The sequence below is a fragment of the Cornus florida genome, unplaced genomic scaffold, assembly GCF_030987335.1.
Source record: "Cornus florida cultivar Cherokee Brave unplaced genomic scaffold, ASM3098733v1 CherokeeBrave_3.0.0_Hap2_Chr01, whole genome shotgun sequence".
NCBI classification, from domain to species: domain Eukaryota; kingdom Viridiplantae; phylum Streptophyta; class Magnoliopsida; order Cornales; family Cornaceae; genus Cornus; species Cornus florida.
Genome location: NW_026775571.1, coordinates 18,544,747 through 18,560,536, shown reverse-complemented (window position 1 = coordinate 18,560,536; position 15,790 = coordinate 18,544,747). Strand labels below are relative to the sequence as shown.

Sequence of the window (15,790 nt, the reverse complement as noted above, 5' to 3'; positions counted from 1 at the left end):
AGTTAAATTTTCAAAAAACAACACTTATTATTTTAAAACGAAGGGAATATAATTTTTGAAATGTGATATTGTCGGCACTATTCTTTTTCTGTTTACTTTCATTAAGTGTACTATACTTTAAAGTTAAATGCTATTAAAGCCCTAACTAATAGATGATAAAATCAAGAATTGAGAATTTTTTATCATTTAAATTGAGAAAAAGAGACAAAAAAAGTGCGTTTATAAATAATAAAATAAAAAAAGGTTGCAAATATTACCTCCTTTATTTATTCACGTTAATTTAGACTTTTTAGTTGGTTGAACTTAGTGTTGCATGGATATTGATGCACCTAAACCCTTATTGAGAATGTAAGGAGATTGTACTTTATGTATTTAGGATCCCTTTATTTTGAATAAAAATTTAAAATATCCAAAAAAAAAAAAAAAAAAAAGAAAAAAAGTTTTTAGCATTTTTAACAGTAACATGAGAATTAACGGAGAGAAAAAAAAAAAATCTCTGAGTGCCCCGTGGACATGAAAATTACGCTATCATCCCCAGTGCACTAAACTCTATGGATTGTTCAAGTAACATGTAATTAACCTAACCATGAATATTTAATAGAACATGCTTATAATATAATTATTATTTTTGGGTTAGTATAATATAATTAATGTTGCTTTTCTTAGAATTAATAATGTTTAGAGGTGCTCTCTCTTCTAAATAAAATAAGTGATAATTGAGAATGCATTTGAGAGCATTTCATTATTATATATATATATATTTTTTGTAAGTTAGAACTCATTAATTACATTAACTTGGCTCTCATTAAGTTAAAGTGAGTCTATGTTAGAAATCAATTTTATGATATATATATATATATATATATATATATATATATATATATATATATATTTATTTATTTATTTATCATGGCAAAAAAAAACTCACTTATTTTTACAAAGACTTAACCTCTTTGATGATAATTTTATGATATTTATTATGGGCAATTTTGTGAATTAATACACTGGAAAAATCGAATTGCATAAAAATAATATCAAAATCTCCAAAATTTAATCAGTTTTTGTAAAAGAAAAAGTGAGAAAAAAGTTTTATTGTTAAGAGTAAAAATATTCAAAATGAATTTAATCTTGACCGTTTATCCTTGTATGATCATATGTCAGATGGGCGATGATCCGACTTACAGAAATGGAAAGTTCATGATAACTATACGAGGTCTACCTCACTGTAATATATCTCAAACATTTTTGAGTGTCAATATCAAATTAACATAATTAAATGAACTTTAGAAACTATTGAAAATGACTTGTTCCACTCATCTTGTTCCTTATTATATTTTTTAGTGTCACTCCTCGCTTCCCTTTGGAGCCAAAGCCCTATCTTTTGAAAAACCTCTCTCTCTCTCGCGCCGTCTCTCTCTCTCTCATCGGTCGCCATTTTGCGGTCATACAACCGGTAACCCTTTTTCGGCAATCTTCATAATATCTATTTCCTGCTTTAGTTGGATGTTTTTTTCTTCTCGGATTTCCTGCTTTAGTTGGATGTTTTAGTCTTCTCGGATTCATTTTCTGACCCATATCTGAAGCTTCTCTCTCTACCCCTCTCTCTCTATATATAGAATTATATATAATATATATATATATATATCTCATTCTTTAACTCACTTTAGTTAAGGTATTATTGTGCATTAAAAAGCTAAGATCTTTCTATTTGAATTTAGAAAAGTATCAAGATGGGGATTGTATAATTGTTCCTGTTGGGAGCTCAGTTTCCTGGTAATTCAAGTTGAACCACTTGAACACTTAGATGGTTCAATTGGGTCATTATTGTTTTCTTCTATATTGTGCTTGCAGAGGTTGTTTGCTTTGACCATTTGATGTGTTTGATTGGTACAATTCTTTATCTTTGTGGGCAAGTCTTTATATGGGTAATTTAAATGACATGTTAGGGCAATATCAAGAGTTGGAAAACTATAGCTCTTTGTGCTTTTGTATTTTTATGACCATTTCAGTGTTGGCCCGTTGGGTATCTTTTAGGTGAAGTATTGGCTAACTAACTTATAATCATTTAAGAGTTTTTTTTGCCCTTTTCAGGAAAGATGGTCCAGTGGATGACATTAGATTAGGTTAAATAAATTTTGCTACTTTTGGAAATTGTAACTAGCTTTGTCATGTTCTTGTTTGCTAACAAAGGATCTGTACTTTGTCTGTTAAAATACTTTGAGTTTGCAGTTGTTAATTATTAGCTGGTGTGTTGAGTAATTAGTAGCATGGACAGTAGACACTATTATAAATGAGCTGCATCTTGTGCGGGAAACCGACATTTCTCGGACACCCATGGAAACTCATCCTACTTCTATTACATGTGTCTAAAATTTGGAAATGAATTGATTTTGGGCACTTAGCCAGCATTATGTGGATGCATACCAGCACCTGTTCTATGTAGCACAAACATTTCTATGCTGTATCTACTATCCAACAGTTCTATTTACAGTATGAGCACTTGTCAAAGTTTCTAACCTTCCTTTTTTGTCAGAATAAAATTTGACATTGTTCATATGGGACCACAAGTTAAGCATGCAATGGGACTTTTTAATATAAGAAGTTCTTATATTAAAAACATCATATAGTTTTATAGAAAATAATATAGTTAGTGAGCAGTGGAAGTTGAGTAGCACGCACATGGAAATGGAAGTTTTGGACTCGATATGATATAGATACACCAACTTGATAAATCATAAAAGAACAGGATACAAACACCTCGTGGATACTCCAATCTATAAATATAAATTTTTGATTGTATACGTCTGCCATGTATAGAATTTTGATTTATTTTTCGATTCCTATTCTAGGAATAATACAGTATGGTATGATGCTAAGCAATTATCATAAAGATTGTCTAGATTTTGCCATTACAACTATATTCTGTCTCCTATAGTAAAAACTGTTCTTTAAATGCTTGAGTTGTGGTTGTCAGATGTTCTGAAAAAGAAGATGGTTTAACACTTTGGGTTGTGTTCATCTCATTAATGTGCTTGTGCAATGAAATCTATGTTGAAATGAGGAACATGTTCGTAAGGCGTCATACACGTGTACAAGATGTCAAGATTGTCCACGAAATGTTGGTGTCCAACACGTGTTTGATACGTCACCTCTGTAAATGTGTGTGTGCCTCTTAGGGTAGAAAAATCCATTATCTATAATGTATATCAATTTTTGTTGAGTTTCATCATCAACTCGTGCAATTCCACATATAGAAACTTAAAAAACTAATAAATGTTATATATTTTCTCATAAAATATACATATTCATAACATATGTATGTCTATATGACCAACAGGCCTAGCGGTATAAGGCTCCTACTTTCCAAAGGGAGGTCAGGGGTTCGAACCTCAATGGAGGCAATGTGTGTGAGTACCAACTAGGAAAAAAAAATGTACGTCTATATGTTGTTGTGTTCTCATCGTGTATGTGTTTACTCTTTAGGATGTCATTGTGTTTCGGTGAAACTGTCTGGTGCTCAGTTGTGTCCGTATCGTACATCCATACCTACGCTTCTCTGCTCTAACATGTCTCCTTACTGCTATTTATCAGTTATGCTTTTGGAATCATGAAACATTAGTTTTAAGTTAGCTATCACCCAAATTTACATGATTGAAATAGATTTAAGGGTTGCGGTCTTGAAGAAAAAGGAAAAAAATTGATTTGCAGAACTAACTATTAGAGTTGTATCTCCTGCAACCCACAAAAGGGGAGATGCAAATTTCAAGCCCTCTCGTTGGGATGTCATGGGTTGGTGAGTGGGTGTAATCTTGCTTATCGGAAAAAACCGGCTTGCAGAAAAGTACATCCACAGTATTTGATTGATCATTGATCATCAACAGGAATATGGGTATCTTGATTTTGCCTCCATTCTCTTTCCATGTTTCATTTATATACCTCCTCCAGTTTATTTCACATCTTGATGGTGCCCTTTACAAATTTAATGGCATTGTTGGCTAAAGTTACCTGTATCTAGAAAATCTGTTTGTAAAACCTGTATATATGTGTACTTAGGTGTTTTCCGTCATCTGCTTTTGGAAATGTACCGGTTGCATGGAGGGTTTTGTTTATTTTATTTCTCATCTTGTGTTGTTGCCTTTCCTTTGAAGGCCTTCTCTGAGTTGAGTTAGTTCTATTTGTTCCAGAAATGATTAATAGCAATGGGCTGGGCAAAAGTGGGAGTGGCATGCCCGCTTACCATAAGCAGCCATCTGTAACAATAAAAAAAAGTGCACGGAGGGATGTGCAGAACAATAACTGGAGCTTGATACATGACCATCCAGAAAGTTCACCTCTGCTGGAGGGAAGACCCATTGCAGATGCAAACAAGATTTCTGGGACTAAGAGACTTACACCTGAGTATACTTCAACCGGAAATACCCCAGCAACAAACTGAGATGAGAAAGAGGAATATGCATTGTTTTCCTGTAGTTACACCAAATCACATGGCTTCAACAATGACCTTCTCGTATGGTGCGCCTTCATTTTCCATTTCTCATGGGAAGCCTGGTAATAGGCTGCCACTGCCAGGTCCTGAATCTAAATGCCTTAAGCTTACCTCAGAAGTTCATCATTCCATCGATTCTAAGGCAAATGATGATCAACAACGGAAAGAAAGGTTCCTTCGTCTGCAAAGGTTCTTAAAGCACTGTGATGAGTCTTATCAAAGAGATTACATCCAGAGTAAGCCTTTGAAATTTTGTAGAGCTTCTTAATAATATTCTGTCATTTCTCGATTGTCTTGCCAGTTTTGACTTTTGTTTTGTCACCTTGTTAGTGCTTCTGCACATGACCCCAACGAACTTAGCAGACATGCGATTGAGTTGGAGAAAAGAGCAATACAGCTAACTGTAGAAGAAGGTGAGGGAAATAGTTGTTATCGTTTTTTACTGGATTATTACATTCTTTCCACAGGAAAGGGAAATGTGTGCATGGTTCAAATACAAAGTTCAAAAAATGAGAATGATATCGTTTATCAGCATGGAACTTGAGTTTTATTAAATTCAATATTACTTATTCTGTTTGTAGAACATTTTAAGGATATTTGAGTTTATATTTCAATGGAAATAATAATTCCCAATTCTGATAAAGTATTCCCTGGCATATGACCGGAAGAAAGTCTTCTATATATATATATATGTAGGGTAGGAAGTAGATAGTGCCCTGCTGAGCACCTACAGTTGAGTAGTCATGTTAGATATCTAGTATTCCCTCATCTAGAACTGCCTGAATGAAGGAAAAGTACAATCTGGACTTTAGAGCTACTTTCTGTTTTCCTCCTAGATATTGTTTGCATCATGAGTGTCAGCATTATAGAATGGAAGTTTAGAAAAGCATATGCCATCAACTTCATTGTTCAAGCAGTACACTTAATCTCAATGCTATAAAGGATATAACGTTCAAGATCAGCATGTCCACTAATTTTCTTGGAGTTTTCCCTATTTGGATTTATTGATAGATTCTGTTTCTCGTCGCTTTTTTGTTATACTAAGAATGAAAATCAATGCCCTTTCCTTAATTCTCCTGATATAAACTGTCATTATTTGTTGTATTAAAGATTAAAACAATCACTACTATGGTTTTGCCTCCTATAAAATAATGAATGTAGTCTTGATGATTTCTGCATTGACAATATTTTGTCTTGAGTCCAATATAGTGGTTGGTATCATCCTAATTACTAATTCACTAAATGTACAATTACATTGTGTAATGAGAATTTTGCTATAGTTCAAACATGACGCGCCTAAGTTGAAGAAAAGAAGCACTCTACGACTTGAACTTTTGGGTCCACAAAAAAATTATGACTCGAACAAGAAGGAAATATTGTGAACTAAATATTTGTTAATTAGCTGCTGCTCTATGAAATAATGTGAAGAGAAGAAAGGTCTCTTTTGGAACATCGATGGAATGTTAGAATTAAAATATCCAAGCTAGGTTAGTAAAAGGTATTTTTTATCTATTTGTTTATTATTATTATTTTTTTTGCTGTTTGAAACAATGGAGTATGTTAGCAATGCCAAAAATTGTTCTTGTAATTCATTCACCTCATTTTTCTTGACGAGCAATCTGCTCATAAATCTATACTATGATGAGTGAAGTTAATTCATTTGCTCTTACACATCGTGAAAAATTAAGTAGAAATCAATGTAAAAGTTCGCTAACATTATTAATCTATACTACGATGAGTGAAGTTAATGTTGATTTGGTGTGGGCCCAGAAGGGGAGTGCCTACGGCCCATATTAATCTTTTCAACATCAGCATCAATAAGATTTCACACCCTCCTGCGTAAGAGAAGTCCAAAATAGCTTCTTCGAGCCCTTTTTGTTCGGACACGTGTTCCGTTGTGAGCAGTCCAAGTCATCAGCTGCCACAAGTGGTTGCGAAGCACCTTAAAATAAACTCCAAAAATTGGATAAGGAACCATAAAAGCATGACGTCCTCATTACCTTTTCCCCTTTATCCTGCATTAAAAATTCACCAAATATTTTTTTGAGCAGTGATAGGAACCGAAAGAAATCCCCAAATTAATCATCGAACTTGACGTGGTTTGGCCACGTCAGATTCTCACCCCTTTTGCGTGAGGGAGCAAAAGAGTCCATCACATGCAGGTAAAAGAAAAACAAAAACAAGGAAGGTGGGAAGGTGATTGTGAAAAAGGAATACCGGAAAGCTCAGAAGTCTCCAAAATTAGAGAAAATTTATCTTTATCCCTTCTTTTTTTTTTTTTTTTTTTTAAGGAATCGACTTATCTTTATCTTGTTATGTAGTATTTTTTAGAATTGTTTTTTCATAATTAATATATTTTAGAATTTTTTTTCATAATTAATATATTTTAGAATTTACACTGACTAGATATATCAAATTTAATAATTGCTGCTGGAGAAGAAAACTTATTCAAAACCCTAGATATAGAGAGAGAGCCAATCCTGAATCAAATAGTGATGTTGTGAATACTCTCGAATTTTTGTGCGTGATTCGAATACAAGATGATCATGTAATTCTTAAAATCAGATCATTGAGTAATACCTAAATCTATTGAGAAATTTGTAGAAAACAATCTTTGAATATTTATGATCTATTACCAACATATATGTAATTGTGTGTGTGTATATATATATTTCTATTTGTATATACCCTTCACAGTGTTTATCGCTACATTATCTTCTCAAACAACTTTTTTTTTTTTTCAATTTATTTTAGGGTTGAGCTAAGCACACGATGGCTCTTTTACTCTTTACGCGCAAGAAGTTTTGGAGAAGTTTTAGAGAATCTGACGTGCCAAGCCACGTTAGATTCGATCGTTTTTGGGGGGGTTACCCTTCGGCCCCCTTATCATGTTTTTTTTTTTTTTTATATATAAAATTGCTTGTGGGCCCCAATTTTTTTTACCCTCACAATAGAAATATCAGTGGTATTTAATCTCATGCGATATTTTGAGGGCATAACACGAAAATAACTCCTTAGGCTTGGTTAGTTAAATAACAATTAGGGTAAAGTACATTCACACCACTTGAGGTTCGGCAAAAGGACAGACAGATGAAAGTTACTCATTTTTTGGACAATGACACCCCCTCTTCTAAAATTCCATCCAAACAAGGCCTTAAGTCATATGAAAAGACAAAATTACCCCTCAATATTAAATTCAAATATATTACAAAATATCAGACCTTGCAAAATGACGCTATAGCCCCTTATATATACATACATACATACATACATAGAAACAGAGGGAGAAAACGTTGGTACTCCCCCATCTGACGGAAGACTGTGTCCTGGATCTGGTAATCTAGCTTTCAGAAAGGAAAGATTGGGGCATTTTCCTGGTTTCTTCGTAATTCTCCCGAAAATATACCTTTTTCAACAGGTCTACTCGGTTCCGAGAAGGAGGGGATGCGGAGGCTCGAAGACCTCAGCAGGTTCTCACTTTCTCTCGCTTCTTCTTGCCCATTTCGGAGAACCGATGAGAAGCGAAGAGTTAAGCAAAGCGCTCGTAACTGTGAAAACGTTCTTGCCACTGACGACAGCGGTGGCGGTGTACCCATAACTTGATAGTGACGGAGAATTGGCATCGAAACGTATGGCGACGAAACGTTCCAAGAATCGGACGGAAGGGGAAGCCTGTTAAAGCCGTGAAATTGGTTGCCGCCGCCGTCGTTGTTAGTGGCGGCTGTGGTGGAGGAGGGTAGTTGGAGGTTGAGTTTTTTGGAGGTGGGTTGTTGTTCTTAGAGAGACGACGACCCCGCACACCTCCCACACAACGAAGAGATCTAGTCAAAGAGGGTTGGGAGGTGAATCGAAGACATCGGGTGTTGGGAGGCGAATCGGAGAGGGTTGGGAGGTCGGCGAGTTATGTGTCGCCGCCTGCACCTCATCGACTGAGTTGGTGTCGCTGCTGCAGACACCATTGGGCTTCGATATGATGGTGGATAGACCATCGTCGGTGAGAAGAGTGTTTGTGGGTCCTCCAGCACGGACCAGGTCGTTGTCGCCGGACTCGACGGCTGAGTTGGTGTCGCCACCGTAGACATCATGATGCACCTCCAGCAAGTTGTTCAAGGATGTGTATATATCTATACATATATATATGTGTATATATCTATATATGTTTGGCTGTTTTATATATCTATATTTTGAGGAGTTGGGTTTTGTGTGGTGGTGGTCGGTGAATTGGGGATGATGATGGCGGCAGCAGCTGAGGGGTTCATCCGGCGGCAATTATGTATTGTGTGTGTGTATATATATACACATACATACAGAGAGAAAGGTACATACATACAGAGAGAAAGGGTTTGGGTTTGGGTTTGATCCAAGGGTATTTAAGTCAATTAAAATATCAATTTTATATCAAAGGGTAATAAAGTCAATTCACCATTGTTAGGGTCTCTTTGTCCATTTTTCAAACTTGAAGGGGGTGGTGTCATTGTCCAAAAAATGGGTAACTTTTATCTGTGTGTCCTTTTGCCACACATCAGGGGGTGTGGCTGTACTTTACCCTAAAAATTAATAATAAAAAATGAAAGGAAAAAAGAGTGGAGTGAATAAATAGGATCTAAATTTTTTGTCATGTATTTGTTTGACATGAATTTTTTTAAAAGATAATTATCAAAAATTACATTTTTATGATTTAAATAAAATAAAACTTACCATAAAAGTAAGTTCATAAAACTTTGGGAAGAATCAAAATTTTAGTGTTTAATTTTTATTTTATTTATTTTCTTTCTTTTCTTGCAATTTCTATTGAAACAAACAGAGCATTAAAGACTAAGTAGCTATGGAGGGTTGTAATGGAAAATTCTTAAACGAATTCAATCCTGAAATTTTCTCTCTTTTTTTTCGTTAAATAAGTAGATATGAAGCTTTATTTTGAACACTTCTTAAACCATTTTTAACCATGAAATTTTGAGTTTTTCTTTTTCTCTTTTGGCGAGATGCTAAATTCCCCATAATCTCTTGAGAAATCGGAACACAAATATTTACTGCAAATATACTACAATTTATCTTTCTTTTTTAGCCTAATTATATTTACTGGTGATAATCTGTAAATTTATAAATGGTGTCCCCACCGCTTATAAATAAATTTCTCATTTAAAGAGAACAGAGACTGACCACCACAGTCCCACAACCAAGAACAGGGATTACCCCTCTCTCTCTCTCTCTAGAATCTTTTCGTTTCTCTCTCCTACCTGAATCCATGGATCCATACAAGGTACGGTTGTTTAATTCCTGTTTCAATTTTTTAGTTTATTGCTTCTTTTCATTGGAAATTCAATTAATCAATCGGTTAGCATTACCTCGTTTAATCTCACCTATTCGTTGTTCATCGTTCGATTTTCTTTCGGTATGTTTATCAGATCCGTTTTCTTCTAGAATTGAGAATCACTTTCCAAATGGCTTTTCTGATTTCAATTTTGTGATATATTGTTTAAGTGTTTGTTTTTCTTTCAAAATTGTGATTTTAATGCGTTACCTTTCTATATTGTGATCACATTCTTTTATATACATACATATATATGTATGTGTGTGTGTATTTCGTACCATCATGTTGGTTAATGACAAAAGAAATGAAAAGAAAATTCAAGAAAATGTTAAATCTTTATCTCATGGTTTCCTAAAAGCTGAAGATTCGCTCTCTAATTGTTATTTTAAGCTCAATTGGTCTATAAACAATGAAAATTCCACTTTTGGACTTCTAGTTATATATATTTATATATTTATTTATTTATCCCCTTCTTTCTTAAAAGCCAAACAAATTATTTTTATTGCTTTACCTGTTTTATTGTTCTTTATTCTATTTGAGTTTCCATCTTCATTTCCGAGCATTGATGTCCTCTTTTTTTTTTTTTTTTTTTTTTTTTCTCTCTCTCTCTCTCTCTATATATATATATATATTCGTATAATTTGTTTGATGCAGTACCGCCCTTCAAGTGCTTATGACGCTCCCTACTGGACAACGAACTCTGGTGCTCCAGTGTGGAACAATAACTCATCACTAACTGTTGGAACTAGAGGTATTTTATTTCAAATTGTTCTAATTTTTGTGTGCCTTGCATTGTTTTTACTAGTTACAAAATTGTATGTTTGATATTGGGGCTTTCAAACTAATGATTGTTATGTTCTCTAAAGATATGGCTCAGTAGTTGTACCTCTATTGAGCAAATTTTTTTCTTAAAAAGGTGCTGCTGTTTGTCGAGATGTTGGGACATCCTTTTTATCTCTATTTTTGGATATAGTGTTTGTTCAACCATTGTTTAATCGACCTCTTAAAACTATATAGGTATTTTTGAGACGATTCATGTTTTTAGGCATGCCTAAATGCAGTTGCTTGTGTTATATATCTATTACCGACGGTTATCATTTTCCACTATATGTCTAAATTCAGCTGCTTGAATTGATTCACTAATTTATATTATAGAAAATTCACAAGAATTTCAGATTTGGGGAGGTTTCCTTTTAAAATCATATAGTGGAATGTTTGACAGGTTTTTGTTTGAAATATGAGAGTAGAAAACATTCGAACAAGTTCTGCCATGTAAGACTGTCACTTGTGAAACGTAGATACTTCTTAAGGAACATGTGGCAACATTGTACGAAATGGTAAACAATTGAAAATAGTTGAATAATTCTGAGCTGGAGATTTTGTTTGCTTGAACTTCTTCCAGTTATTTTATTTTATTTCTGTTTAAATTAAATTGTGATTTGGACTTTGCTTCTATTTGGCAGGTCCAATTCTCCTCGAGGACTACCATTTGGTGGAGAAAATTGCCAATTTCGATCGAGAGCGCATTCCAGAACGTGTTGTCCATGCAAGAGGGGCCAGTGCCAAGGGGCTTTTCGAGGTCACTCATGATATTACTAACCTTACTTGTGCAGATTTCCTTCGAGCCCCAGGTGTTCAGACTCCCGTCATTGTTCGTTTCTCCACTGTTATCCATGAGCGAGGTAGCCCTGAAACCCTGAGGGATCCTCGAGGTTTTGCTGTCAAGTTCTACACCAGAGAGGTGAGTCTTGTGTGATACTTGTTCTGTTTTACAAACAATATCTGGTTATGTGTTGACATTTTATAAATATTCGATCAATGCAAACTTTATATGTTAAGAGCTTTAATTTGCTGTGAAGCTTTATACATGCGGAGCTGTCTTGATTGTCTGCCTCCAGTCTAACTTGTTGATTATGTTTGTCTATGTGGCAGCAACTTAGGTAGGTCCTGCATCTGCGCGCACACACACACACACACACACACACACAGAGGGAGAGAGGGAGGGGGTGGGAGGGAGAATGATTTTGAAGGTTTATTGTTATAGCTTTGCTACTGTGGTTGCTAGCAGAAAGTGGTTGCAAAAGCATGCTTTGCAGATTTTACATTGTTTTGGTCTTTGTGGATATTATAGGCATAACATTTATGCATGGATCAACCTATGTAATCGTAGGGGATGAGACATAAATAGTGCTTTGGTCTGTATATATTCTATATATATAAGATCAATCAATGTAAAAAAAAAATCAGTTGAACGTACAGTAGTTTTTTTCTAGAGAGAAAACTATTGATCTGCTGCACATCTATGGTGTACCTTTCTTGGTTTTGCATCCCCATATCAAGGTTCATATAGCTCTCACTTATAATAGTTTTCTTCAACATTTTAGTTTTCTTATGTTTAGTTGAGCCCCTCTTCTCCATGGCCCACTTTATTTTTAGACGAACAAAAATGTCAGTTGAATATATATTAGTTGTTTATGCAAGACTATTCATTTGATTGATACTCATGAACGATGTTCCCTTCTTGGTTCTGCATCCTATATCATGGTTGTCACTTTAAGTTTTATTCATCTCCTTATTTTTATTTAATTGAGTTGAGCCCCTCTTCCCCCTGTCCCTCTTCATATTGTGACATTTTTCTTGAGAACAGTGTAACTTTGATCTGGTGGGAAACAATTTCCCTGTCTTTTTCATCCGTGATGGAATGAAATTCCCAGACATGATCCATGCTCTTAAACCCAACCCTAAGTCCCACATTCAGGAAAACTGGAGAATCCTCGATTTCTTCTCTCACCATCCGGAGAGTTTGCACATGTTTGGCTTCCTGTTTGATGATTTGGGTGTTCCTCAAGATTACAGACATATGGAAGGTTTTGGTGTTAACACCTATACTCTTATCAACAAAGCTGGGAAAGCAAACTATGTGAAGTTTCACTGGAAACCTACTTGTGGAGTGAAGTGTTTGTTGGAGGAAGAGGCCATTAGGGTTGGAGGGTCCAATCACAGTCATGCCACCAAAGATCTCTCCGATTCAATTGAGGCTGGTAACTATCCTGAGTGGAAACTTTTCATCCAGATAATGGATTCTGATCATGAGGACAGATTTGATTTTGATCCACTTGATGATACCAAGATCCGGCCTGAGGATATTTTGCCCCTGCAGCCGGTGGGCCGCTTGGTCTTGAATAAGAACATTGATAACTTTTTGCGGAGAATGAGCAGCTTGCATTTTGCCCTGCTATTGTGGTGCCTGGTATCTGCTATTCTGATGATAAGATGCTCCAAACTCGGATATTATCTTATGCTAATACTCAGAGGCACCGTCTTGGACCAAACTATCTGCAGCTCCCAGTTAATGCTCCTAAGTGTGCTCATCACAACAATCACCATGAGGGGCTCATGAATTTCATGCATAGGGATGAGGAGGTATGGTGTTTTTTTTATTCTCTTTTATGGGAAAATGTTGTGTTTGAATGTTTTTTATCTGACGACTTGCTTTTCCAAAAGTTTTCTTAGATATTCATTTGGAGATTTGAGTTGATAGTATAAAATGCAATATGCTAAGGTGGTATTACTTTTTTCTGCATCTGCGGCTTGGTTTTGATTGATTCTGTGATGCTTTTCTAGGAAATTACTTCCCTTCGAGGTTTGATCCTGTTCGTCATGCTGAGAGATTCCCTATACCCCCTGTTATCTTGACCGGAAAGTGTGAGAAGGTCAGTTTATGATATTATCTTCTTTCTAGTGTTGACGATCATCAAATTAGTTGAATGACATTGGGTTTAAACTACTTTAGTTATGTAATTTCCATAGATTTACCAGTTCAACATCTGTTTTGGCATTGGTCTTTTGTTGTTGGATTCCTTTTAACTAATATTGGAAGATCATATGCAGCTATTTTTTTTTTTTTTTTTTTTTTTTTTTTTTTTTTTTTTTTTTTTTAATACGAAAATCCATAATACTTTATTTTTTTCTTTTGGTTTTTCTTTTTATTTGATTTTCGGCTTCTTTACTTTCATTTTGTTGTATTTTCATTTTCATTTTCTTGACCTCCTTTTGCAAACTTAAATTCAGAAGCATGTTTGGTTGAGTAATGTACAAGAGATATTGTAAACTTGAAATTTATGCTTTGTGGTGCTGATAGCACCAGTGAGCAGTGAGCAGTGAGCATTTGATAGGTGTAATGGTGGCGGTGGTATTGGTGAGTTGGTGACGCTAACCAAATTGAAGGGAGTCTTTTCTCTACATTTGGATATGCATGTATTTCGTTCTGATGTCAAGGGTTAGGTGCATGACCAGTCCCGTGACCTACTTAATGTGAAATATGGTCGTGTTCAATAATAATCAAGACATAAAATCTGGTATTTACATAGATCTATTGAATCTGTTGGTCAATGCAGTGCATTATTGCGAAAGAGAACAACTTTAAGCAGCCCGGAGAGAGATATCGATCATTTGCACCAGACAGGTACTATTTATCCTACAATTGCACTTCAAGTGATTATTTTTTATTTTTCTTTTTTCATAATAATGTGGATTTCCTCTGTTGGAATTATTATTATTTTTTATTTTTTATTTTTTCTCTTTCTAGGCAAGAGCTATTCATCTGCAGATGGGTTGAGGCTTTATCTGACCCACGTGTCACCCATGAAATCCGAAGTATTTGGATTTCATATTGGTCTCAGGTCGGATTCCTTGCTTTCTTTGTAAATTATACTGAGGCTTGTTAAAGTTAAACCTTCACCATTCACTTGGAGGAGATACCACTGAGCCACAAAGCCTTTGATAATTATTTATTGATTCAACATTTATTTATTTATTTTTCTCGCAAGGTGAAAAACTATTTTTATATATGTGAATGCTACTTACACGAAGAAAGCCCAAAGGCTATTAGTGACCCGAAGGGGTATATTCGCCAAAACAGAAGGAACCAAACTAGGGAAGGCCCATAGTGCGCAACCAGGAGACTGGACCATTCATTTATACCTCGACTTAATAATACCCACTAAAATTTGTGAATAAAATTAAGCTGTTTGGCAGAATTAGAGTCTTGGAATTAAAATTTGTGGAATTAAAAAAAAAAAAATTGGTTCAATTTTTGAAGTTACTTTTCTCCAATCCAATTCTAATTTCATACCTACCAAACATAACTTTAGTTTATTAAAACTTATTTGATTTCTAATCAAATTTTCTCCTATGATCTCAAATTCAAGTTCATACTTGATTTCTAAATTAACTAAACATGTCAATGCAAAGTCAAATCAACTTGAATAACTTATATTGGTATTCAAAATAAAGTGAGTTTTTAAAAATTGGAGCCGTGCTTAACCAATACTCCCTTTGTCCCACAAAAAAATTATCTAACTTATCATTTTCGTCTAAAATAATTGTCACACTTCTCCTTTCAATGCACTATTTTTTTAATATTTTTAATTTACCCTTATTAACTTGAAGTTATGAAAACAATTTAAGTTTGTGAAATTGTGAACCCATCAGAAAAAAGGTATATTTAAAACATTTTTTTATGGGGTGTTAGTGTGTTACAGCAATTTTTACTGAAATTTTATTTGAGAGTAATAAACTCAAACCCGAGGAGTGTAAGAGCATTTAATTTTTTTAAAAAATATATTAAAAATTATATTCTTAAAAAGTTAGGTTTAGAATAGGAACATTTTGTTTTAGGGATAAAGAGGAGTATAAGCAAATGTGTAATTCGATTTATAGGGATAGAGAGAGTATAAACAAATATTAAAAATTATATTCTTAAAAAGTAAAGAATCTGTCCAAATGTGCGTGAAAAAAAAAACAAAATAAATAAACAATAAAAAAATCAAAATCAATTAGGAAAGATCAGTTGAGTTCCTCTCTGTATATCAAAAGTACTGTACTATATTTGTTCTCTCTCGAATCTACAGTTGACTTTACCGCAGGAATTCCAAAGTGTTTGTGGTGGGGTCCTACCGAATTTTGTCGGACAAATCAGATGATAACAAAGA

At 34.5% G+C, this 15,790-nt stretch overlaps 1 pseudogene; it reads left to right on the top strand.

Annotated features, from left to right (window-relative positions):
• The first annotated feature begins 9,588 nt into the window (after window positions 1-9,588).
• Window positions 9,589-14,613, top strand: LOC132293332 (catalase-like; annotated as a pseudogene).
• The last annotated feature ends 1,177 nt before the right edge of the window (window positions 14,614-15,790 follow it).